The sequence below is a fragment of the Lepus europaeus genome, chromosome 6 (genome assembly GCF_033115175.1).
Source record: "Lepus europaeus isolate LE1 chromosome 6, mLepTim1.pri, whole genome shotgun sequence".
NCBI classification, from domain to species: Eukaryota; Metazoa; Chordata; class Mammalia; order Lagomorpha; family Leporidae; genus Lepus; species Lepus europaeus.
The window spans coordinates 23,313,426-23,340,793 of NC_084832.1; the positions used below are offsets into that span (position 1 = coordinate 23,313,426).

The 27,368-nt window shown below is 36.0% G+C and overlaps 1 pseudogene; it reads right to left on the reverse strand.

Annotated features, from left to right (window-relative positions):
- Nucleotides 1-2,914: 2,914 nt before the first annotated feature.
- Nucleotides 2,915-3,861, reverse strand: LOC133762043 (voltage-dependent anion-selective channel protein 1-like; annotated as a pseudogene).
- Between the last annotated feature and the right edge of the window lie 23,507 nt (nucleotides 3,862-27,368).

Genomic DNA, 27,368 nt, shown 5'->3' on the forward strand with positions numbered 1-27,368 from the left:
GTCAAAAACTTGAGTTTAATATCCACTTCGACTTAATTTTCAATTTCTTGGCATACTATGACAAGATTTAGTTCCCTAAGTTTCCTGGAGACCAAATCCTTATGGCTTTGCTGAACTTAGTCCAAGCAGTATCTCTTAAGGTTTAATGTCTTGTTCCTGTGACTCTTCTAGGATGACTCCATCTACTCATTATTTTACATTTCTACACTCCAGTTCTGGAGTCACAGGCATGGTCCTGACCATGTGGCTTCATCAACCACTGTTCTAGTGGGAGCTCCACTACATGAAGATGCCCCTCCTGTGGCCATTTGGTAGTTAGTCGTGTTTCCTACAGCTTGTGGATTCTATAAGCCTGTAGAGTTGGTACCAAATGGATGTCATCAAAGTTTATGGCCTGCCATCTTCCAAAGCAGAAAGATGAACTGCACCTGGCCCCACCTGAGCAACAACTGAGATAGCCAATGGAATGCTGTGCCAGAATGTGGGAATATAATTGCAAGGTGGCTCTAGGCCTCTCCCTTGATCCCATTCTGCTCACAAGGGCCTGGTTTCCAGGCCTGTGATAGGAGACGCAGTGCCCTTAGTTTCCAAAATATCTTCAGGATCATTCTTCCATTGTATTGTAAAATAACTGCCTTCTTCTATGTGTGCTAGCCTCCTTCCCACATAAGAGCTTGACCACACTCTCAGTGTTCTGTCCCTGACAAACATTTTCTTTCTTCACATTGCCAGACTGGAAATTTGCTATGTTCCAAAGTTCTGCTTCCCTTTTATTATAAATTCTGTATTTAATTCATTTATCTCTTCTTTGCTGCTATTTACTGCCAAGAGAAGCCAAGAAAAGCACTCTACACTTTGCTTAGAGAATTCTTCTGCCAAATATTCTAGTTCATCACTCTCAAATTCTTTCTCAAAGTACTATTACACAGACATACTGCAGCCAAGTTCATTGTCATAGTACGAGAAAGATGGCCTTTCTCCAGTCTCCACTACGTGATTCCTCATTTCTGTCTAAATATCATCTGCATTGCCCTTACTGTTATATTTCCATAGCATTCTAATCAAGATGCTTAACAATCTCTAAGGAGACTGAGGCTCTCTCTGTAGCTCTTCTTCTCTTCTAAGCCCTTATCGGAACCTCCTTTATCACTCTGTTCATGGTGCCCTAGTCTTCTATATGCATCTGCAACCCTTCCAGCCTCTACCTCTTATCCAGTTTCAAAGCCACTTCCACATTTCTTGGTATTTATTATAGAAATATCACACTTCTTGGATGCCAATTTCTGGTTTGTTCCATGTTTGTTGCTGTAACAAACAGAGATTGCAAACTTTATAGATGATAAGTATTTATTCCTCACAGTTCTGGACACTAGAATTCCAAGATCAAGGCAGCACCATGATGAAAGCTACTGTCTTTGCTTCCAAAATAGACAATATTGCTGCATCCTCTGGAGAGGAAAAGCACTGAGTCTTCCATGATGGGGGTTAGAAGGATGAAAAGGGCTTAGGTCAGTTCCTTCTTGCCATTTTATGAGACATTAGTCCCTTAAGAAGGCAGAGTCCTCATGACTAAATCACTTTCTAAGAGGCTGCAATTCTTAACATTGTAATTGTGGTTAAGTCTCAGCACATAAATTTTAGGGGATATTTGTATCATCAATCTGACTCAAATTCTTTCTTTCCTAGGATTAATATATCAGTACTGAGTCATTTGAGTAGATGAACAAGAAGAATTAATACAGTTACTAGTTTTATTTTAAAAAGACACTGTTCACATATTTAACATTGTAAACAGGATATTAATATGCTTTAATGTTTTTTACTATACATGAATTTTATATACATTGACTTCTCTCTGATAATTTCTATGCATGTTTCTGTTATAACAAAAATATTTATGTTCATTAATTTGTAAGTACAAGTTTATCACAGAACAAACTAAAATAACTGAAAATCAGAATTAAATGCATATATTTTATTTTATAGAATACTTCCCAGGAGCATATTTCCCATGGGGCAATTATGAAACCATTATTCATGTTTACTAGAATTAAACAATTAAGGGAATGAATTACAGATAGTGCAAACCAAGTTTCTAACTTTTAGAGTGAGAGGTAACAGAAAAGGAAAGGGAAAAGGTTAAGAGAATTTATATAATAATGGATTAAGTCAACAAGATCAATAGGAACTCACGTTTAACTCAATCTACACACAGATGGCTACACATAGAAATATCTGTATACATGTGCATAATCTAACGTTAATGTACACTCAGATACCTTCATACTACTTGTTCTATCAGCTTAAGAGGACCTACAAACAAGGGCATCTCAGGTTCATTAAAAAAAAGCATACTAAGCAACCAGATTTTGGTTTCTACCATTAATCTTTTTTTTTGAAGTTTCAATATTTTATTTACATTTTATTTTAAGTTATGTTAATTACAGCATTTGAAGGGGAGGAATCTAATTCCACACATAATGAAAGACTCTAAAATGCACCCATTAAACTGCTAAAAAATAAACTGAGTGGTGAGAATACAACAGAAGTCCAATTTAGATTCCGGGTATTGTCACCCCAGGACCACAACCACACCGGCTCTGCCCCATGCTTCGCCTGAGCTACAGAAGTGATTTCATGCTCTGAACAACACGAGCTGAATTGTTGGCTTCGTCACATCCACCCTCTCCACCCCAGAATGGCACGAAGAATACAGCTACCACACCCAGCAAACTACTCTTCGTGTAAAAGAGGAGATGATGGACTGGGGTGGGGCAAGGTCATGAAAATCTGTCTAAAAAGTCCCTTTCGGATGAGTCTGTACACCCCATCAAACAACACGCCTCTCATTCGCAGGGTTAGGAGGCCAGGGTTCCATTCACTCAATGTGGATTTACAAAGTGCCTACACAGTATCAGCTTCCATTGAATCCGTTTGTAGATAAAAAAGAAACTTGGCATCTCTGGGAGTCACTAAGTCCCCCAAGTCTGCAGCTGCAAGGACCTCTCCTTGGACTGGGGTAACTTCTGTCCCTCCGCAGGGTAACACCTGTAACCTGAAGCTCTAACGTGAGGTTCTTGCCATCCAGCAGAGCTGAGAGCGTCACTTTGATACCTGGCTTTAAGGTCTGAGTGTATCCTCATCCTATCAGACTGACTGGTTCACTGTCGCCGAGAAGCAGGCATCAGGGTCAGTATGATACGTGGCTGCTATTCCAAAGCGAGTGTTACTGCTTCCTGCTGTCCAGGCAAGACTGATGGCCGCCTCCAGCTTCTTGTTCACCTTCTGGTAAATGGAGCCGCCAAACTCCGTTCCATCCTACACATGAGTGTGGAGCTGGAATTCGTCGGTCTTGTAGCCGACGGCAAAGTTGCTCTGAGTGACTCGGGACTTGGCAGTCTCAAAGTTCATCCGGTAGCCAGCCAGCCAGCTCTCGTAACCCAGCACCAGAGCACCCCGGATGGAGGTCCCAGCGATGTCGAAAGCCCATCACAGCCCAGGTGGATGTGCTCCCGCTTGTGCCCTGTCGATTTTAGCATTTTTTCCCCAGTGTTAAGGTGAGAAGGAGGAATCAAAGGTCAGCTTCAGTCCACGTGCAAGCTGGTCTTCCACGGTGATCTCGGTGCCCAGGTGTTGTCGGTGTTCCATTTTCCCGTAAACGTCAGCCCATACTTGGTCCACCTGTACTTGGTTTCCCGTCACTTTGGTGGTCTCAGTGTTGGCCGAGCCCGAGCTTGTAAATTCCAATCCATTCTCGGACTTTGTTTTCAAATCAAGCTTTATTAAGCCAAATCTGTAGCCCTTGGTGAAGACATCCCTGGCAGATTTGCCAAGATCGGCGAACGTGGGAGGTACAGCCATCGTCTACTCAGCAGCGGGGGCCGGAGCGGTACCGGCTGCGGTGGAGGCTGGGGCTTGGAGGAGCGGTGTGCAGCCAGCGGCAGGCTGAGGGCCTACCATTAATCTTTAATGTCTTACTGAGCAATCCACTATCATCATCAAAATGAACACAAACAAATCGCAATTAATCTTACTATGTCAAGTGCAATTTATATGTGAACATTATGAATTTGGTTCCTTTTTTGTTCATTGGGTTTATTTTTTAATATTTATTTATTTATGTGAAAGACAGAGTTAGAGAGGGAAAAGGAGAGGGAGAAGGAAGAGGGGAGAGGGGGGAGAGAGAGAGAGAGAGAGAGAGAGAGAGAGAGAGAGAGAAATTTCTATGCATTGGTTCACTCCCCAGATAGCTTCAATGGCAAGTGCTGGGGCAGGCCAAAGCCAGGAGACCAAGACCAGAGCTGCTTCTGGGTTTCCCACTTTGGTGCAGGGGCCCAAGCACTCACTTCATATTCTGGTGTTTTCCCAGGAACTTTAGAAGGGAGCTGGATAAGAACTGCAGCAGCTGAGTTTCAAACTGGTGGGACCAGCATCACAGGTGGAAGCTTTACTCACTGTGCCACGACACTGGCTCCAGTGTTCATTGGGTTTCCGTTAAAGAAAATACCCTGCTGTTTGTGCTTTGCAGCAGTGACTGAATGGATATCGTCAACAAATCATCTGTGTGACTGGAGATATTATATGCAAGAATTGTAAAATGTAACTTAATTGCAATATTAGACTTTCCTTCTTTCTTCTTTCTCCTAAAAATGTACTAACAGTCAATCATGTATCAGTCAGAACCCAAAGGAACAAACCAGAGGCATAGGCCATTACATGATGTATTATTTTACATTTTGTTCATTTTTAATATTAACTACCTTTTCCTCCAGATTTTGTTGTGTAAGGATAATACTTTGAAATATACATAACTTAGCAGACAGAGCAGATGCTTTCCCTTAATTTTTATATATACAAACAAATTAAAGCCATTTCTATGTTGCATTACATTGCCTCGTCTTTAAATTTCTCCTTCCCATATTGTTTCAAGCAGCACTATTTTTAATTCATAATGACTACTCCTGTAGTTTATTCACTTTGATTGACTCATTCTTATTCTTCAATTCTTAATTTTCATATTCTCTGAAATTCATCTATTGTCTTTTTATTCTTAATTTCCACTTTTTACTCCTGGGATATTTACTCATTTAATAAATATAAGTATGACAACGTCTTTAAATTTGACCTATTGTAGATATTTATGTGGAATTAAGAGTTTTTGTCTTCCTCATTGTAAATGAGAGTGATTAGATACATCATAAATAAATGTTACATAAGGTAATGTTAATAATTTAATAAAATATAAGAAAACATTAGACCGGCACTGTGGCTCAACAGGCTAATCCTCCACCTAGCGGTGCCAGCATACTGGGCACTGGATTCTGTTCCGGCTGCTCCTCTTCCAGGCCAGCTCTCTGCTATGGCCCAGGAGTGCAGTGGAGGATGGCCCAAGTGCTTGGGCCCTGCACCCGCAAGGGAGACCAGGATAAGTACCTGGCTCCTGTGTTGGGATCAGCGCGGTGCGCCGGCCACAGTGCGCCGGCCATGGCGGCCATTGGAGTATGAAGCAATGGAAAAGGAAGACCTTTCTCTCTGTCTCGCTCTCTCACTGTCCACTCTGCCTGTCAAAAAAAAAAAAAATTAAGAAAGTTTCTGGGTACAATGTGATAAAACGTCTGCCTACAATGATGGCATCTCATCTGGGAGCCAGTGCCTGTTCCAACAGCCCCACTTCCAATCCATCTCCATGTTAATGGCCTGAGAAAAAACAGCAGAAGATAGTCCAAGTGTTAGGGTTCTTGTGTCCATGTGGAGACCTGGAAGAAACTCCGGGCCTCTGTCTTGGGCCTGGCCCAACCTCAGCCATTATAGCCATCTAGGGAATGAACCAGCAGATAGAAGATCTCTCTCTCTATTTCTCCCTCTCTCTGTAATCTTCATGTTCAAATGCATATTTTTTTTTAAAAAAAAGGAAGTTTCTGATCTTAGAAGTTCTTTCTCAGGATGGCATTGTCCGTGTACACAAAGGCTGTTGATACTTGCATATTGAATGTATATCCTGCTACTTTACCAAACTCATAGATGAGTTCCAATAGTCTCTTTGTGGAGTCTTTTGGATCCCCTAAATATAAGATGTGTCATCTGGAAATAGGGATAGTTTGACTTCTTCCTTCTCAATTTGTATCCCTTTGATTTCTTTTTCTTCCCTAATGGCTCTAGGTTAAACTTCCAGGGATATATTGAATAGCAACGGTGAGAGCAGAATCCCTGTCTGGTAATGGATCTCAATGGGAATGCTTCCAACTTTTCCCCATTCAATATGATGCTGGATATGGATAATCCCACTTGGTCTGGGTGGATGATCTTTCTGATGTGTTTTGGATTCAATTGGCTAGAATTTAGTGGATGATTTTTGAGTCTATGTTCATCTGGGAAATTGATCTATAATCCTCTTTCTCTGTTACATTTTTTTCAGGTTTAGGAATTAAGGTGATGCTTCATAGAAAGAATTTGAGAGGATTCCCTCCTTTCAATTATTTTGAATAGCTTGAGAAGAATTGAAGTTAGTTTTTTTTTTTTAAATGTCTGGTAGAATTCAGAAGTGAAGCCATCTGGTCCTGGGATTTTCTTTGTTGGGAGGGCCTTTATTAGTGATTCAATTTCAATTTCGGTTATGGGTCTATTTAGCTTTTCTATGTCTTCATGGCTCGATTTTAGTAGGTTGCATGTGTCGAGGAATCTATCCATTTCTTCTAGGTTTCACAGCTTGTTGGCATACAGTTCTTTGTAGTAATTTTGATGATTATTTTTATTTCTGTGATGGCTCTTGTTACATTTCCTTTTTCATCTCTAATTTTATTGATTTGAGTCTTCTCTCTCCTTTTTTTGGTTAGTTGGGACAATGGTGTGTCCATTTGTTTAGTTTTCCAAAAAACCAGCTCTTCATTTTGCTGATATTTTGTATTGTTTTTCAGGTTTCAATTTTGTTGATTTCTTCACTCATTTTAATTATTTATTTTTCCCTACTAGTTTTGATTTTGGCTTGCTGTTGTTTTCTAGATCCTTGAAATGCATTGATAGTTCATTTATTTGGTGCTTTTCCAATTTCTTGATGTAGGCACCCAGTGCTATAAACTTTCCTCTTAACACTGCTTTTGCTGTATCCCATAAGTTTTTATATGTTGTGTTGTTTTCATTTGTTTCCAGAATTTTTTTGATTTCCCTTTTGATTTCTTCTATGACCCACTGTTCATTCAGGAACATGTTGTTCAGCCTCCATGTGCTTGCATATGTTCTAGAGATTCCTGAGTTGCTGATTTCCAGCTTCATTCCCTTGTGGTCTGAGGGGAAGCATAGTATGATTTTGTTTGTTTGTTTGTTTGTTTGTTTTTTGAATTTGCTGAGCCTTCCTTAATGGCCTAGTATGTGGTCAAACCTAGAGAAAGTTCCATGCACTGCCGAGAAGAATGTATATTCTGCAACTGTAGGACTAGGTATGTTTGGGCTTTGGGGTTGATTACATCTGCTGTTTCCTTGCTGATTTTCAGTTTGTTGATCTGTCCATTGTTGAAAGTGGAGTATTGAAGTCTCCATCAATGCCATTCACAATAGCTCCAAAAAAATCAAATACCTTGGAATATATTTAAGCAAGGATATCAAAGATCTCTACAATGAGAATTACAAAACATTAAAGAATGAAATAAAATAAGATACAAAATTGGAAAAATCTTACATATTCTTGAATTGGAAGAATCAGCATCATCAAAATTTCAGTTCTTCCAAAAGCATTTTACAGATTCAATGCAATACCAAAGACATTCTTCTCAGATCTAGAAAAGAATGATGCTAAAATTCATATGCAGACAGAGGAGAACTTGAATAGCTAAAGCAATGTTATAAAACAAAAACAAAGCTGGAGGAATCGCAATACCATATTTCAAGATATACCACAATGCATTTTTAATCAAAACAGCCTGATACTGATACAAAAATAGATGGATAGACCAATGGAACAGAATAGAATCACTAGAAATTAATCCAATCATTTGCCACAAACTTATATTTGATCAGTTAGCTAAAACAAATCCCTTCAGCAAGGACAGTCTCTAAATCTATGACTCTACATCATCAAATTATTGAACAATGGGGAAACCCTGAAGGCATTGCCATAGAAAGAGTCCTTGGAAAAAAACCCAGAGGCACAGTCAATGTCAAAATTAACAAATTGGACTACTTCAAATTGAGAAGTTTTTGTACGGCATTTTAACAGTCAGGGAAGTGAAGTAGCAACCAACAGAATGGGAGAAATTATTTGCAAACTATGCAACTGATTAATAACCAGAATCTATAAAGAGACCAAAAAACTCCACAACAACAAAACAAACAACCCAGTTAAATGGTGGGAAAAGACTTAAATATTTTTCAAAAAAGGAAATTCAAATGTCCAATAGACACATGAAAAAATGTCCAGGATCACTAGCCATCATGGAAATGTGAATCAAAACCACAATGAGGTTTCACCTCACCTCAATTATAATGACTTCCATACAGAAATCAACAAACAACAAATGCTGTTGAAGATATGGGGGAAAGGGTACCCTTGTCTGCTGTTGGTGGGAATACAAACTGATAAAACCACTATGGGAGACAATTTGGAGATACCTCAGAAATCTGAATATAGTCCTACCATATGAGCCAGCCATCCCACTGCTCGGAATTTACCCACAGAAATGAAATCAACAAATAAAAGAGTTATCTGTACCTTTATGTTTGTTGCAGCTCAATTCACAATAGCTAAGACATAGAATCAACCTAAATGCCTATCACTGGAAGATTGGATAAAGAAATTATAGATATGTACTCTATTGAATACTGTACAATGGTAAAAAAATTGAAATCTAGTCATTTGCAAAAAAAAAGGGTGAAAACATCATACTTCATGAAATAAGCCAGTCACAAAGAGATAAATACCATATTTTCTCCCTGATTTCTGCAAGCTAATAGAACAACTAAAAGGAAACCTGAAATTGACACTATCTTAAGCAATGACTTGAACAGCCCTTGTCTTGATTGTAGAGGAACAGTTTATTATCTTATTATTTTCATTATTTTTCCTACTTAATACCATTGACTGAACTCTTTATTTAGCATAGAATTAATCAGAGGTTAATAAATTCAATTGAAGATATATCCCAGTAAAATATAAAAGTGGGAATAACAGAGGGAGGAGTTGTACAGTTCTGCACACATTCCTACGGACTTACCCCTAAGGGTAAAGCTAAAAGCTTCCTATGGGACTCCAAATTCCATTAAGCTGGGTGATACTAATGCCATCTTACATACTAAAGTGATCATATTAAGTACATAACTGGTCACATAGATAGGAATAAGTGTCAAAGGGAACACATAAATAAGACCAGGTGTCTGGTAATAACAATAGAGGAAAGAATGTTCCAATATAGGAAGCAGTCCACCCATCAGACTCATAGAATGATAAATGCCCTAAACAGCACTCTGATCTCAGAATCAGCCCTTAAGGCATTCAGATCTGACTGAAAAGTCCATGAGAGCATTTCAGGCATGAAAGCCAAGACACCATGGCAAAAATTTTTTCTACATGAAGGATCTTTGTGAGTGAGACCCCAGTGGAAAAAAGGGGCTATCAAAGAAGGAGGTACTTTTCTCTGAAGGAAGGAGAGAACTTCCAATTTGCATATGGTCCTGTTTATATACTGGTGGAGTTTGTGGACTCAAAAGGCTTCTCTAACCTTGGCAGCTCATGTCATGACTATTCCCAGGACTTAAAACCAAACAACCAGCCAGTGGGATTTGAATTTTATTGGAACTAGTGAAATATTTTTTTCTTTACATATTATTTCTTTTGAAAAATCAATTATATAATTTGTATCCTGTGCCTATTGCAAAATGCCATTTGGGGAACAAATATGTTGTGTTCTAGTTTCTCTTGTGTACGTTGGCAAGGAATTTTAATCATGTTGCTCTTCCAGTCCAGCTCTCTGCTGTGGCCCAGGAACACAATGGAGGATGGCCCAAGTGCTTGTGCTCCTGCACCCACATGGGAGACTAGGAGGAAGCACCTGGCTCCTGGCTTCGGATTGGCATAGTGCCCACCACAGCGGCCATTTGGGAAGACCTTTCTCTCTGTCTCTCTCACTATCTAACTCTATCTGTCAAATAAATAAATATAAAAAAAAAACATAATCCCACTTTTGGTGTCAAGATGTGAACTAGTTGACTATTGCTGCTATGAAAAAAAAAACATAAACAAATGTTCCAAAGGAGTGAATTTTTTACTTCACTGTTTTTGAGGTCAGGAGTCTTTTTCTTTTTTTTTCCTTTTTTTAAATTTTTAAAAAAATTTTTTTTTTGACAGGCAGAGTGGACAGTGAGAGAGAGAGACAGAGAGAAAGGTCTTCCTTTTGCCGTTGGTTCACCCTCCAATGGCCACCATGGCCGGCGTGCTGCGGCCGGCGCACCGCACTGATCCTATGGCAGGAGCCAGGTACTTATCCTGGTCTCCCATGGGGTGCAGGGCCCAAGGACTTGGGCCATCCTCCACTGCACTCCCTGGCCACAGCAGAGAGCTGGCCTGGAAGAGAGGCAACCGGAACAGGATCGGTGCCCCGACCGGAACTAGAACCCGGTGTGCCGGTGCCACAAAGCGCCGGCCAAGGTCAGGAGTCTAATAGCAGTCTAATTAAGCTACAGGTTTTATATCAGTAAAGACAGTTCATTCTAGAGACCCTAAGGCACCATCTATTTCCTTGTCTTCTCGACTTTTAGAGTCCTCAATCTATTCTTGTGGAGGAAAGAACACATATTATCTTTGTCTTTCTTTATGGTATCTTCTCTGTTCACCCCTGACTATAATAACTCTTCATAAGGACACATGCGACTCCATTGAGCTTACCTGGACAATCTGGCTCATCTCTCCATCTCACGATCCTTAATCACATCTGCAAAGTTCCTTTCCCATATAATATAACATAGTCATAGGATCTGGAGATTAAGATAAGGGATCTTTTGGATAAAAGATCCATTATTCAGTGTATAATGTCACAATTAAAATATGAAATAGTCCTTAAAAGAAAGTTAAGATCTATTCCATATGTCAACATGAAATAAGCTCATATTAAATATAATGAAATTTAAGCTAATATTAAATATAATGAAATTTATTTAGATCATAAAATTATTGAATAAAAGTTGACAATTATAGTACTATTGTAATCTAGAATTACAATTACAGTACATCTGAGGACATTCCTCTCAAATATTCTTGATGTGAAATATCTTTAATTAAACTGATTCATCAGAATAAATTATTCATTCATGTTTTCCTCAATTTCTTCCATTAGTTTTCCAGTGGAATTTCTATGGATATCATAGTCATAAAACAAATAATCTTATAACCAATTATTAGTTTTTGCTTTGTAAAATTAAATAAGCACATGAAGTTTCAAATACTGAAAACATCAGTTCTGAATGTTTAAAACTTGTTGAGAACTTGCTTTAATGAGTAGATGTATTTCAATTACTGTAATTTTGTAGTTTTCTATGCATAGCTTTATTGTGTAGTTGTGAAATCTTTAGCATGTTTCCCTTTTAGGTCAATAAATGAGTTTACCTTTCTAGAATTCAGGCATATGTTTCTTAGCAAGATTGTTTTAATTACTTTGATCATTTACAAAGCTTTGCAAAGCTAGATTGCTTCAAAGCATTTGACAAGTCACTTTCATTCCATTAACTAATTTTTTTTTCACTTAAGGAGCTATCTTGAGGGTTCCTTAATTTTCTCTATTAAGAATATGGAGGGGCCAGCACTGTGGCATAGCCAGCGAAGCCGCTGCCTGCAGTGCTGGTATCCCATATGGGTGCTGGTTCGTGTTCCAACTGTTCCACTTCTGATCTAGCTCTCTGCTATGGCATGGGAAAACAGTAGAAGATGGCCCAAGTTATTGGGCCCCTGCACCCATGTGGGAGACCCAGAAGAAGCGCCTGGCTCCTGGCTTCAGATTGGCGCAGCTCCTGCCATTATGGCCATCTGGGGAGTGAACCAGCAGATGGAAGACCTCTCTCTCTCTCTCTCTCTCTCTCTCTCTCTCTCTGCCTCTCCTTCTCTGTGTAATTCTTTCAGATAAATAAATAAATCTTTAAAAAAAATATGGAGGCACCATGCACACTAGGCTAATCCTCCGCCTGCGGCGCTGGCATCCCATATGGGCGCTGGGTTCTAGTCCCGGTTGCTCCTATTCCAGTACAGCTTTCTACTGTGTCCTTGGAAAGCAGTGGAAGATGGCCCAGGTGCTTGGGCCCCTGCACCTGCATGGGAGACCAGAAAGAAGCACCTGGCCCCTGGCTTTGGATTGGTGCAGCTCCGGCCTTTATGGCCATTTGGGGAGTGAACCAATGGAAGGAAGACTTTTCTCTCTGTCTCTCTCTCTCTCACTGTCTGTAATTCTACCTGTCAAATAAATAAATAAATAAATAAAAATGGAACCAGACTTACCAATCATGTTTGTTAGTTAAGTATAGAACTAAGAATGATATTTCTGTTAAAAAATGTCTTTTGAGGGGGCCAGAGGCGGGTTTAGTGGGTAAATCCCCCACCTGCAATGTGGGCATCCCATATGGGTGCCAGTTTGTGCTCCAGTTGCTCCACTTTAGATCCAGCTCCCTGATAATGGTCCAGGAATAGCAGAGAAGATGACTGAGTACTTTGGTCCCTGACACCCACGTGGGAGACTCAGATGAAACTCCTAGCTCTTAGGTTGGACCTGGCTCAGCCTGGCCATTGCAACCATCTGGGAGTGAACCAATAGATCTTGGATGTCTCTCTTTGTCTCTCCCTCTCTATAGATCTTTCACAGTTAATTAATTAATTAATTTTTAAAAAATGTATCTTGGGTTGTAATTGTGTGAAAAGTAGAACCTCCCAGCACTTAAGCATGCACAATATTAAATATTATTAAATATGTTTTAAATATTAAGTTTGTTGGGGCCGGCGCTCACTTGGTTAATCCTCTGCCTGCAGCACCGGCATCCCATATGGGTGCCGGGTTCTAGTCCCAGCTGCTCCTCTTCCAGGCCATCTCTCTGCTGTGGCCCGGGAAGGCAGTGCTTGGGCCCTGCACCCGCATGGGAGACCAGGAAGAAGCACCTGGCTCCTGGCTTCCGATCGGCGCAGTGCCGGCCGTGGCAGGCCTTTGGGAAGTGAACCAATGGAAGGAAGACCTTTGTCTCTGTTTCTCTCTCTCATTGTCTATAACTCTACCTGTCAAATAAATTTAAATAAATAAAATAAACTAAAACTAAAAATAAATGAATATTAAGTAGTTAATACTGAAATAATTAAGATGGATTTTAAAATTATTGACACGTAAAACAGACTTGCTCCTTTCTTTTTGTGGACTAGAATGATTGGATGCTAGAGCTCATCTCTCAAGAAATGTGGTTTTCCTACTGAGGAGGAGCAGGGGATTCATTTGTTTGAGCACTATTGAGAATGAAGATTTTTCAGTGCCATGAAACAATTTTTGTCTTCATTCTATTTATGTTATTTCTTTTTCTTTGGCTGTGGGTTTTGAAAAAAACTAAAATAGGATGTGTAGGAAATACATGCAGTATTTGTGGGAAATCACTTAATGTTGTATTTCATGGAGGATTTGATAAGAGTATAATATCCCTTGGCAACTGTAACAAATTTATGAGAGGAAGACAGGCAGTTAAAGAATTCCGAGAAGGCTATCAGAAAAATGCTGAAATTATTTTACCTTTTATATTAAATGTAACACTAAAAAAAAATCCTGCATGCAGAAACACTTAAGCTGAGATTAAATTATAATAACTTGGAAAACTTTCCATAAAATAATTAAATAATTAGCATTCATTTTAGTTATTAAAACACAGGCTTGGGCGATGTATTATATTTTATCATTTCATTTATCTTTTCCAGAATGGTAATTTAATGTTTAAGGAAAACTTTCCTTGATTTGGTCATTAATCATTTTACGCTATTTCTTATTGTCTCCACTGACATCTTTTTGTTTTCTAATCTTAAAAAAATCTTCAAAGTGTTTTTATTTTTTCCAGCTAATAATGTAAGACTGTATAAAACCCCTATGATCCTCAGTTCTACAGGGATGAACTAAGTGGCTGTTAATCTGTTTATAAAATGTCTTGTACTATACAGAGCTTACGATGAGAAATAAAATTTAAATGTATAGATTTTACTGTTTAACTTTCAAAGTTTATTTATTTGTATAAGTATTATTTGAAAGACAGAGTGACAGAGAGAGGAAAATAGAGAAAACTTCTTGTGCTTTCTCTCCCCAAATGCCTACAACACCTGGAACTGGGCCAGTCCTAAGAAAAGGAGCTGGAAACTCCATCTGGATATTGCACACAATTAACCCAGGTACTTGAGCCCTCATCTGCTATCTCCCAAGGTGCACACTAGCAGAAACCAAAACTATGCACTCAGATATGGGCTGCAGACATCCCACCAGGCAGTTTATCTTGCTTCACACAGTGCTCTTGCCCTTATTTTATCTTTTATTCTCATTTTTAAATGAACTTATTGAAGTTTTCTTGTACATAAAATATGGTCAATCTGTACTTAGAGGATAGTACTTTGCCTCATAATCTCATTATCTAAGATAAATAATAATAAATTCACTGATTATGTACCTGAGAAAGAGAAACACTACAATATGTAATGAAGCAAACCTAGGTAAAGAAAAAATATTAATGCGAATTAACACTAGGAGAAAAGTGGAATATCAGAAATGAATAAATTTAAACAATAGGGTTCTTAGAGAATAGGGAGAGGAAGAGAGAGGCAGACAGACAGACAGAAGGTAGCAGCTCTCTTCAGCAGATTCACTCCTCACATGCCCAGAATGGCCAGAACTGGGCTGGAACCTGATCCAAAAGCCAGAAATGCAGACATGTCTCCTTTGAGGCTGGCAAGAATCCAAGTGCTTGAGGCATCACTTCTGCTTCCCAGGATAGGCATTGGTGAATAACTTCTCACGAACTGGAACCAGTGAAGGACCCAGGAACTCCAGTGCAGGATATGGCCATCTAAACCATTAGTTTAACCATCCATTCCTTGGAACTCCTCTTTTAATTGGAAGGAATTCAAGGAGTGTTAAGAAATGTTTGGTCTAAAATTCAAAGCTTTCCCTACCTTGTGACACTATGTTGGTCTGAAACGTGGGTTAAGTCTTCCAGAGATGAAATTTCTGTTATCCATGTCTGATCTACACATTTAATTTAAAATTTTTATGAAATGTTACTGGAGTTTGCCAGAATTCCCTCTGTTTGCTTCCTGAATTTGGTTCTTGTCATTTCTGTAATATTTTTAACCCCTTTTAACTGTTTAACTTTTTTAATAATTCATGATTTGATAAAAGAGTATAACTAGTATAGACATTAGCTAGTACAGAGAGATAGTACAGACATTTGTATTAATTTTAGACTATATTTTACACTAACTCATACTTCTAGCAAACTGAATGTTTGGGGTTATCATAGTCCATTTTGTTGGTTAGTGTTAGTGTTGGTTAGTGGTTAGTGAAATATTTCCTTTATGCTTTTGCTGCTGCCTTTCCCAAGAAAACTGTGTAGACTTAATTATATAATTTAGGAAAAAGAGGATTCTATCCAAAGTCAGTAATGAGACATGGAACTCTTCCTAAAAATTGTATACAGTTATGTTCAACTAACCTCCAAAGCTTTTCCATATCACCTCCTAATTATTCCTCAGAGAGCAAACCCACACTTCAATTCTCCAGTTTTAGTAACGTCACTGCCACTTATTCCAGTGCACGCTTTGGCTTCCTGGTGTCTTTCTTTTCTGTCTTTTCACCAGCCTCTCCACTGAGCAAGTGTGACACTGAAAGATGAAATTACCTCATTTTTCAGGTTAAAATCCATGGTTTCTCATTACCCATAGAAGGGAATTTTAAACTTTTAAATGATTATTTTATGTGTCAACTTACTAAGGCTAAATCTGAATGCCCTTGGCCAGTGAAACATTATTTCTATGTGTGTCTACCAGGCGTGTTTCCAGAGACTAGTGACTAAATTGTACACTGAATAAAGATTGCTCTCACCAATGTGGACAGACACTAAGTGATCTGTTGAGGATATGGAGGTGAAGGAGAGACTGAAATTTTTTACATTTAATGTAAACAAATTTCGTGTGTTTCATGCATATAGATTAGGAACACAGTGATACTTCCCATCCTACCCTCCCTCCTGCACACACGCCCAACTCTCTTCCTCCTTCTTCCTTTCTTATTCCTCCTGTTAATTTTTACAATGATCTACTTTCAGTTTACTTTATACTCATAAGATTAACCCTACACTAAGGAGGATTCAATAAATAGTAAGAAGAAGAAGAAGAAAACACTGTTCCTCAGCAGTAGAGACAAGGGCTATAAACAATCATCAAATCTCCAAATTAAACATGCATCTTCCCATAGGCCTTGAACTCAGAATTAATTTTACCATTGGCTTTCCTGATATTCTGATTTATAGGTGGCAGATTATCATTGTGAGACTTCTAGAAATCTGTAATCACACTAAGCACATTCTATTATAAGTCTCCTTTTATAGATAGAAGATAGATAGGAAGATATACTATCGGTTCTGTTTCTCTGGAGAAACTTAATACATTTTATCATGAACCATAAATCATTGCATGATCTTATCCCAATTCAGTGATTTCATTGTTTATGACACCGTAATTCATTTATTATTTTGTAATCACAATGGCCTTTGATGATTCCTGAATAAATATGCCATACTCTTGACTAAATTCACAAAATTTGAATTTATTCACTTTTGGCCAAATGTTCTCCCCTGCCCTCTGACATTGGTTGCCCCTAGCATCCTAAACTCTCAGTGGTAGGCCATTCTTATTACTTTTTTTATTACAAAGATTTAGTTTATTTATTTGAAAGGGGAAGTTACACAGAGAGGATGATACAGCAAGAGAGATTTTTCCATCTGTTGGTTCTACCCCCAAATTGCCTCAACACCTGGGGCTGAGCTAGGCCAAAGTCAGAAGCCAAGAGTTTCTTCCAGGTCTCTCGTGTGAGTTCAGGGAACCAAGCACTTGGGACAACTTCCACTGTTTTCCCAGGTGCATTACTAGGGAGCTGGGTCAGAAGTGGAGCAGCTGGGTCTCAACCTAGTGTCCATATGTGAAGCTTACATTGCAGCTGGAGGCTTAACCTAGTATGCCACAACCCTGGCCACAGAGAGGCGATTTTTGTTATTCTCTGTCACAGAACCAGAGAATTTTCCTCATATCACTCAAATAATCTATATTTATTTGGTAATTTATTTTATTTTCCATGTTTTTATAGCAAATCACAATTCCACTATGGTAGATATCTTGTTTGTCTCATTTCATTTTTAAAAATATTGAGTGGTGAGTCTAGTACATACACAATTTTGGAGAAATAAGTGAAGAATATAGGGATGTTAAATATTTTCTTGAACTTTACACTGTATTTATGTTATGAAATATATGTCTTTTGTATATAAAAGAGAGATGAGTCTTTAGGAAAACAATTTTAAACATTAGAAAGCAATTTTAAAATATTGTGGATCTGGGGCAAAGCTCCAGAGGTAAAGAAACAAAATTAGACAAAGCTAAAGAGCAAATAAAAACATTTCTCTTTTCCTATTTGGTTGTAATAAATCTATTCTATTGGCAAATATGTGCTAGCACTGGTGGAAAATGATAATGTATTTTTGTAATATCATAAGCTTTAATAAAACTCTTAACTAGCATATTTATGAAGAGGTTATAAATGAATTAAATTACAAAGGTCCTAGAAGATTTATTACTATTAAGCACATTCTTTCTTATGCTTTCACCTTAGATGAACATATAGCTTCATAGTGCTTTGAATATTACTTGTCAATTGAAAAATATTAGCAACAAACAGTGAATTTATTACATGCAGTCACTAAACATAAGCCTGATTTCATTATTCCACAACTTAATACTTTCCAGTAAATTGACACTGAGTAATACCCATGCAATTATGATAGAATTTATCATTTCATAATATTTAAATTTATTACTACCAATACACCTTATACTGTTATATTTTCTCTTTTGTTTGCCTCATAAAGACACCTTTCATCTCAACCATTCTCCTCCATTGTGTCTATTTGCAGCTTTCCCCTCATGATTGAAGATTCAGCACATGTTTAACCTACTTTGTACAAACTTCCTGTAAGTCCTCTAGTGAGTTGGGTATTCCTTCTCCTGATCCCTCAATTGCATTTTGAATTCTACTCTATTCCTATCATCCTAGTGCTTTCTTATTTTTATATTTATCTTCCTTGCAATGCTTTGAGCTTTTTGAAAAGAAGAAAACAATTTTTTTTCTTATCCTTGTGTAATACCTAGAAAACTGTGTTTTGCAGGGTAGGTTTCAGTCTCAAAATATAGAAATGGCTTGAACTAAAAATTAGCTTTCATGCTGACAGATGAGTTAGTACAGCTACACAGTGGAAATTAAGAAGATGGGATTCCCCAAATGCACAACAATATTTCCTTAAATTCAAATCCAAATCAGTTTTAAAAAGACCTGGTCGTTTTTTATATTTCCTGTCTCATGATTTTTAATATGGCTGTTATCCCAAGAAGAATAACACAACAAACAGGTTTTCTATGAGGTCCCCAGCTCACTGGCACTGTTATGGTAACTCTAACCCAAGGTTACAAACCTCTCTTTGTCAGACTAAACCTTCCATCCCTGACCAATAGCTCCTCATGGTATCTGGAAGGCTCCAAATCCTTCCAGATTCACTATTTGGTTGTTATTTCAAAAGTATAATGATTTAGTTGAAAATGCAAACTTGCTGATATGTTTTGTGTCATTTCTGCTGGCTTAATCATTTTTAATGTGTATCTTTAGATATGAGTAGTTAACAACTTAAATATGACATATTTACATATGCCAGTTTATAAATATGATATCAATATCATGGCATATTTGTTGCAAATGCAAAAATCAATAAATGTGAAAAATACTGGTGCAACCATGGAATATTGGAGATAATAATTACAAATTACTTAATGCAAAATCAAAAGATTTATTACATGGCATAGATTGAAACTGCTTCTCAAATATTTAAATGTAGGGTCCAACACTGTGGCATAAAAGGTTAATCCTCTGCCTGTAGTGCCAGCATTCAAGATGCACACTGGTTCAATTCCTGTCTGCTCTACTTCTGATCCATATCCCTGCTAATGTACCTGGGAAAGCAATGGAAGATGGCCCAAGTGCTTGGGCTCTTGCACCCAATTGGGAGACCTGTGTATTACCTATTTCTAAAACAAATAAGCTTATAAAGTATGTTAGTAATAACATTTTCATTCATTTATTTGAGAGACAGTTACATACACAGAGGGAGAGACAGAGAAAAGTCTTCCACCTGCTGGCCCACTCCCCAAATGACCACTACACCTGGAGCTGCGCCAATCTGAAGCCAGTATGCAGGAGTTTCTTCCTGGTGTTCCATGTGGGTGCAGGGGTCCAAGCACTTGGGCCATCTTCCACTGCTTTCCCAGGCCATAAGCAGAGAGCTGGATTGCAACAGGAACTGGATTGGAACACCAACTTGTACCCATATGTGATGCCAGTGCCATGGGCATATTATGCCACAGTGCTAGCCCCAATAAAATAGTTTTTAAGTATTAATAAATTAATAAAATATTTTTTTAAAAAGTCCACTTCTCTACTTTTAAAAAGTATTCTTGGAGGCATTCTATCATAATCTAATAATTTATTTCAGACTTACTCTAGGTGAGTTTTACTTCCAATATGATTAACGTTATACACTCAGAAAACTATAAAGTATTGAATATTGTAAAAATTAATATAAAACAGGGGCTTGATTTTGACATTTAAATATAAATAATCCTAAGAGCAATATGCTAGCAACTCTTTGTGCTTTTCACCTGTGCTGCATTTTAATGGGATGGCTGGCAAATGAGACTAGCTATTTGTCGGGAATATATCTGAATTAAGGGGAAGACTTCCTCCTTTTAAAAGAATAAACAAAGCATTTTCATTGTATAATATAGGATATAGAAAATATCAAAGTAATCCTCTTGGATTCCTATCTTGACTAGTTCTCACAACATTTGCTATGGTATGATTCTCTTTTTTTGGAATGTTATTATTTTTCCAATTTAAAATAATTTATTCTAATATTATGATAAAAATGGCCTCCACACTGGTCTACTAAGTATCTTTATCATCAATGAAATTTCTATATAGTTTTCATTTCAAAAAGATTCTATATATTAACTTTAGTTACATAACAGAATGCTAATATTTAGATATTGATTTAAATTCCTAATGTCAAAACTTTTTATCAGAGCAAATATGGTAAGAAATGTGATTATGTAAATTTTAAATATGTTTTTCTTCCAGCTTATACTTTACTGGTTCATAGAACTAATTTTGTATTTAAAGAAAAGGTTTTTTTCTTCCACTAAATAAAGAATTCAACAAGTAGCAAATAGAAAGATCACTGTTTCAGGAGTATGATGGATAGAATCAACAATCAAAACTCAAGATGTCAATTTGATCATATGCACTACAACTTTTGTACTCTATATACTAGTTATCACAAATCAGAGAAAACATGATATTTGTCTTTCTTTGTAATTATAAAATAAATTTAAAGTATGTCATTGCAAAATTAAAAGAAATCTAAGAAATAAAAGGGATTATGACTTTTGTTACCAGGCTTGTGAGCTAAATATTATAAGTGGCAGTGAAAGGAAAAATATGCAGCAGCATACTAAAAGTTACAAATGCAACTCCAATATTCCATTCATGTCTGAGGCATCTTATTTTTATGGAAGGAGAAGTTGTTACCTCAAACATCTCTGATTCACATTTGGTTAAAATGAAAACAAAAAGATCACAATAATATTTGCTTAGCCTCTGCAGAAAGGAATCTTATTAAGAAAATCATGTTTATTTTCAAAGTACCACACTAATAGCTTTTATAATGTCTTATAAAGGGAAAGAATTAATGAGTTATTTTTTTCATTTTTCATGATTTACAGTAGCAAGTTTTGCAAAAGCATATACAAGAGAGCACTCCACTGATATAATATCTGTTAATGGAAAATTTTCATATAGAAAATAATAAAAATGATGGTACATGACCCAAGAGTTTAGGGCCCTGCATTCATGTGGGAGGCCTGGAAAAAGCTCCTGGCTCCTGGTTTCAGCTTTGCCCCATTCCAGCTGTTACGACCATCTGGGGAGTGAACCAGGGGACAGAAGATCTGTCTCTGTCTCTGTCTCTATTTCCCTCTCTCTCTCTCTCTCTCTCTGCCTTTCAAATAAATAAATAAATATTTAAAAAAAAGAAAAAAGATCTCTCAGCATTTTTAAAATATAGATCCTGATATAATAAAGGGGGATATTACACTAAGTAAATTTTATAAATCAAACAAATATTGTGGTATCTAAATGTATTACAAACATGTGGCATTGTCTCATTGAAAGGGGCTAAAGTTAAGGGACCTAAGTTAATTGACATTGAAAAGGAATGTTTTACCCATAAGTTAAAAAAGAAAATACCAATATATAAAACCTATCTTTTAATTTGTTAGTTTATTACTTGTAAAGTTAGATCCTTATCAATTCTAAATCTATTTTACATGTAAATTAGAGTTGAATACATCAATAAATGGTAGAGATCCAGGATTTTCATTGTAAGAGAAAAAAAAAAAACACAAATAATCCTCTGGGATTAAGAGTCAGTGATATCAGTGTGACGTTATGTTTACTTTGAGAGACCCAGAGAGAAAAAAGTAGATATAATTACAGATGCATGTGTATACACAGGATAAAATACACATATATTTCCTTGCTTGATCTACTGAGATGGACAGTTCCATCAATAAACAAAGCTAGAACTCTTAACGTTAACTTTTGAAACAGTTCTCCAATTAATTTGTGATTCAGTGAAGAAATGCCAAGTAATGAAGGTGTGACTCAGAAACTAAGAATCAGTAGCATGTTGTAATGCCAGAAAAATAAGAATACATTCACCAATTTAGAGGATATGGACTTATCAAAGGGACACAGGAACCAACCTGAAAGCTCCAAATTGCTAAATCTGGAAAAATTCAAGCAATCATAAAAGCAACAAAAGTATTAGATTATAACACAAATATTAAATTCATATGTGATATAAATAATTTATTAGAAAACAAGTAATCTATTATATAAACATTTGAGAAAGAGGCAAGTTTTCCTTAGAGAAGAATTCCAAGTAATAAATTTAGAAGATAGGAGGACAAAGAAAAATCACCATTAGAACCAACTAGGACTAATTCTTACCTATGACATCTGCAGGTGCATGCTAATGTTAATGATTAAAGCTTTAAATGGGATTTTGCATAGCCTCAAATTATTACTCCCCAAGTAATTATTATTAAATACTGTAGTGATTTTCAAATGTCCAGAAACTTTTGAACATTCTCCATGTAGTATGTGGAACTGAATTTCATCTCCTTTGAACATGGATAAGGTTTAGGGATAGTCTTATAACAATATGTGCAGAAAATGTGAGTGGGGGAAGGATAAAGTTGGGATCAGGAGACACCCCTGTGCTTATCCATATAATCAACTATCACAAGCAATGCCCATCTAATACTATGACTTATTTCTCATATGATTCAATCAGGTTAGCACTTCATATCTCTGATATTCTTCCCCCAAATCCATAATCCAAACGTAACCATGACAAATTATCAGACCAACCCAAATTGAGGAACAGTTTTAGAAGATGTCTCACCAGTCATGAATATCAAGAAAAGACTAAGAAATAAATTGTCACACACTGGAGGATTCTGAGAGTAACAGTGAAATAATGTCCTGAATTAGACACCTGACCAAACAATAATAAAGGGGGAAAGTGGAGAATGCTTATGTGTATTTCTCAGTTTTGTTGAATTTGATATGGCTATAGAAGTGAGGTTTTATTAGAATAAACTGGATGAAGTGTACATGAGAACTCTGAATCATCTATAACTTATCAATACATCATTTACTACAAATAAACAAAATAATGATGGTAATAAAAACAACTTTTATTATCATTACAGTGTGTCCTGCACAAATCCTACCATAATTCCAAATAATACTCACAATGACTTCAAACTTTCTCTTAATCTTTCAGCAGCAGAACTATCTCTTGCTTTCTGTCTTCCTTACCCAAAAGCAGTTCTAAGAACCTTCTTGCTCTTTGTTCCTGATTGAAAGTTTCTAAAATTCTTGTTCTTGGAGCAGAAATTATCTGCTGAACACCTTGCCTTCTGATAATATCTAAATATTCCTTCTATATCCTGCAGCCATTTCAACTTTTTTTAAATGATAAAATTACAAAATAAATCAACTGAATTTTCAAAATCATTTGGATCCTTCATTATGTTGATATTATCTTTTCTAACTCCATTTGTACAATAAAGTTTAGGATATTATCAATTTAATAAACTATTATTTTCAGTTTACAGGTATGCCTCAACTTATTTTGTTTTTATAAAACCATTGTAAGTTGAAAATATCATAAATCAAAAATGTATTTCATACAGCTATGTCACCAAACATCATAACTTCAGATTATTTGTTGTTCATGTTCCTGATCACTTGGCTGGCTGGGAGCTGCTGCATGCTGCCACTGCTAGGAATTAAGGGAAACACACTGTAACATTACCCTGGGAAAATGGCAAAATTCAGTTTGAAGTATGGTTTATACTGAATGAATATGGCTTTTTAACCCTGGTGAACAAAAACAACAGGAATGAAAATGCTATGTCAAATCGTTGTTAATGTTAAAATACACATGATGTTAAAAATATTGTTTAGAGCTGTAAAACAAAACAAAATAGTTCAAAACGCACTATATGTATGTGGCTTAATCTCTTAATAATATTTTAACTAGATAATTTAAATAGATATGCTTTATGGATGAAAGCTGGCTCAATCTATCATGGCCTTCATTTTTGTAGATGAACAGAGGCTAAGAGAGAGTTGGTGGCAAGTATGTATAACACAAGCAACTTGTAGAATCCCAGGCTTATATTTAGCTTCTTCAAGTGTCAGGTTACTTTGCTTTTCATATTCTCTCAATGTCATAGAAATAGTATTTACCTTATAAAGAAAACATTTGATATGCACATTTCATGTTTTGAGGCTAGGGAACTGATCAGAAAGAAAAAGTCAAAGCATACTTAAATCATAAGAACTAACTTATACTAGCCACAACTTTATTGAGATAAATTGGTACAAATACTTCACTTCTTAAATAGAGAATTTTTACTAAAATAAAATGTCCTTCCATGAAGAATATGTAAGAGTATATTCCTGAGTACTAGAAATCTAAGAGCTAATAACTAAGTATAGAGCAGAAACTTTGTACGTTGTATTGATTGAACACAGAAGCAATGGCTGCTTCTTTCAAACATTAATAACTTCTTAAATTGAGCATTAAAATCCTATCAAATAAATTTATTATTTAAAACTCCAGTAAATTTAATTTTATCTGTAAAGCAACTATTATAGAGACTTAATGGATTTCTTAATAGGATATCATATGAATGGGTATAGAGCACTAATTAAAATGGAGGGTTTGAGAAGCAGCCAAAGTGCGAAGAAATTATTCATGATTTGATTTTTAAAAGAGAAAGGGAGCTTTATTCAAAACATTGAAAAGTACAAATTATATACTTTATTCCATCAATACAATCTTTTCCATGCATATTAGAGTGTACTGTTCTCTTCTAAATATATATTGTGTTTTATTTTACTACCTTGAATGTTACCTAATTCATTCTGTTGTATAATTGTATTGTATTAATTTTAAAGGGAAATGAAACTGCATTTCTAACACATTGGACAAATTCATTAAATCTCTGGAATATATATATCATAATTTTACTTATTTTAATATATATTTTCATTATAAATGCATCAATGCTATAAGATTTTATCTGAAAAATTTTATTTAGAAAATATTCTCATTTTTAAAGTGTTATTATTATTATTTAAGTAATGATTTTGAAAATGATAGTACTAGCATAATATTGGACATCAAAAAATATAATTCTACTTAATGAAAACCTGTCCCAGATGTTTCTGTTCCATTGTTATCCATGTTAACATATACTCATCATTTGTAAGATTCCTTACTGGACAATAGTTTCAAATTCCTTACTATTTCCTAGGTGTAAGGACAAAAGGTTTTGTTCTTTGAAACTGTGAATCAAAGAGCTGGAACATAAAAATAAATTGAACCTAGAGCAATAAGAGTATATTACAGAACTGAAGACCAGGAACTTGCATAGGACTCATTTCACTGTGAACAGAGAACATATAAAAAAGTTGGAGACCTTCTCTACCTGATTTGCTTTGGTTATATCTTAAGTAGATTAACATGTCTTCTTTTCTATATGGGTCTACTCTATTCCCATATTTCTGTGAACTAATTTTTGCTTTTTCAATATTTCTGTTGAAATCATGTCCACTTTACCATTCCAGATTTCCAGCCCTTGATTCAAGTAACAGAAAATTGCAAACATGAATTATTTTCCTAATTGAAAATTCTTGCAAAAAAGAATCTTTTGCCTAAGCCTGTGTCAATGTTCACTCTCAATCATAGTCTGGGCTTGGATTACATTATATAAATGCGTGAGTCAATGCTGAGTTCTGCAACAGAAAAAAGGATGTTAAAAAAATCAATAAGGCTGTAATCACATAAGGAAACATTCCTTAGATGGTGTAAAACACACAGATGATGCATTAACTATATTTTATAAGTCAAAATGCTAATAATACTTATGTTTATAATTACAAATTATTTATTTGCCAATGTTTAATTAGCATTATTGATTTAAAGAGTATAAAGAAAAAAGAATTTTGGTGATATATACTGAATTAAAATATCAATTACATATTAATAAATCAATATTGGAGTTCTTTAAATGGAGGCTAGAATTGTCTTAGATATAGCCTATAATAAACACTACAAATGTATTCTCATAATGGATGGAGTGTATGTTAATTCTTAAAAGAGTTACCAGTTTATATCTTATTTCTAAATATATATAATTATCACCTTGTGACACCCAATAGAATAAATGATTATTAAATCTTTTGCCCATTGACAATACACTTCATTTTTTTTATTTATTTGCATACATTTCTTAAATAAAACTTTAGAAACAGAGTAATTCATTCCACCAAACCCACCTTCTCACCCACACTCTTACCCCTCATCCTCTTCCCTCTCCTGTTCCCATTCTTGTACTTGCTATGACCTATTTTCATTTAAGTTTATACACAGAAGATTAACTCTAGGTAGTAAGTTCAACACTTTGTAAGAGGAAGAAAAAGAAAAATAGAGAAACAAAAACAGAAAACCACAAAAAAACAAAAACAAAACTGTCCCAAAAGTCCAGGTAAGGGCTGTTCAAAGTCATTGCATCTTGAAGGCAATTTCGCTTTTATTTATTTATTTATTTATTTATTTTTAGAAACTTAGTTATCTTTAAAGAAGAACTCAAGAATGATACATCTTTTGCAAGCACTTGGACATAACTATAACTTATGAGACTCAAGAATATATTCCACTCAATACACTAAAACAAAGTAATTCTTTGAGAACAAGTTTTACTATTAACTCTCATAATAGAACTCTTTGAGGACAGAGGCCTCACATGGGACATTAGCACACAATGATTCCTGTTGTTTATTGAACAACTAACACTCTTATGCATGACCTCAGTGATCACCTGAGGCTCTTGACATGAGTTGCCCAAGCTATAGAAGCCTTTTGGATCCACAAACTCCTTTAGTGTTTTGACAAGACCCTAGGCAAAGTGGCAGCTCTCTCCTCCCTTCAGAGGAGAGTACATCCTACTTTTGTGGCTGCTCTTTCCACTGGGTTCTCATTCACAGAGGTACTTCATGTAGAACATTTTTTTTTCCAAAATGTCTTGGCTTTCCATGCCTGAAACTCTTGCCTAGGCTTTTCAGCCAGATCAGAACACCTTAAGGACAATATATTTTAAAGTCATCTTTGGTTAAACAGCTTTTGAATAGTGTCCATATGCTACGAAGACAATTCTAAGCTATATTTCTAAAACACAGATAGATTCATAGATAGATAAATTACAGAGAGATACATAGATAGGTCCAATGCCCTTAGAATTTCAGTTAAAGTTGAAACAATAATGTAATCTCTGGATGATTTATTTAAATTCATATAAAATATGAGGTTTTTATGATATATATTCTCTAATAGAATATCCTCCTTCACATTAAAAAACCAAGATGAAACAGCCC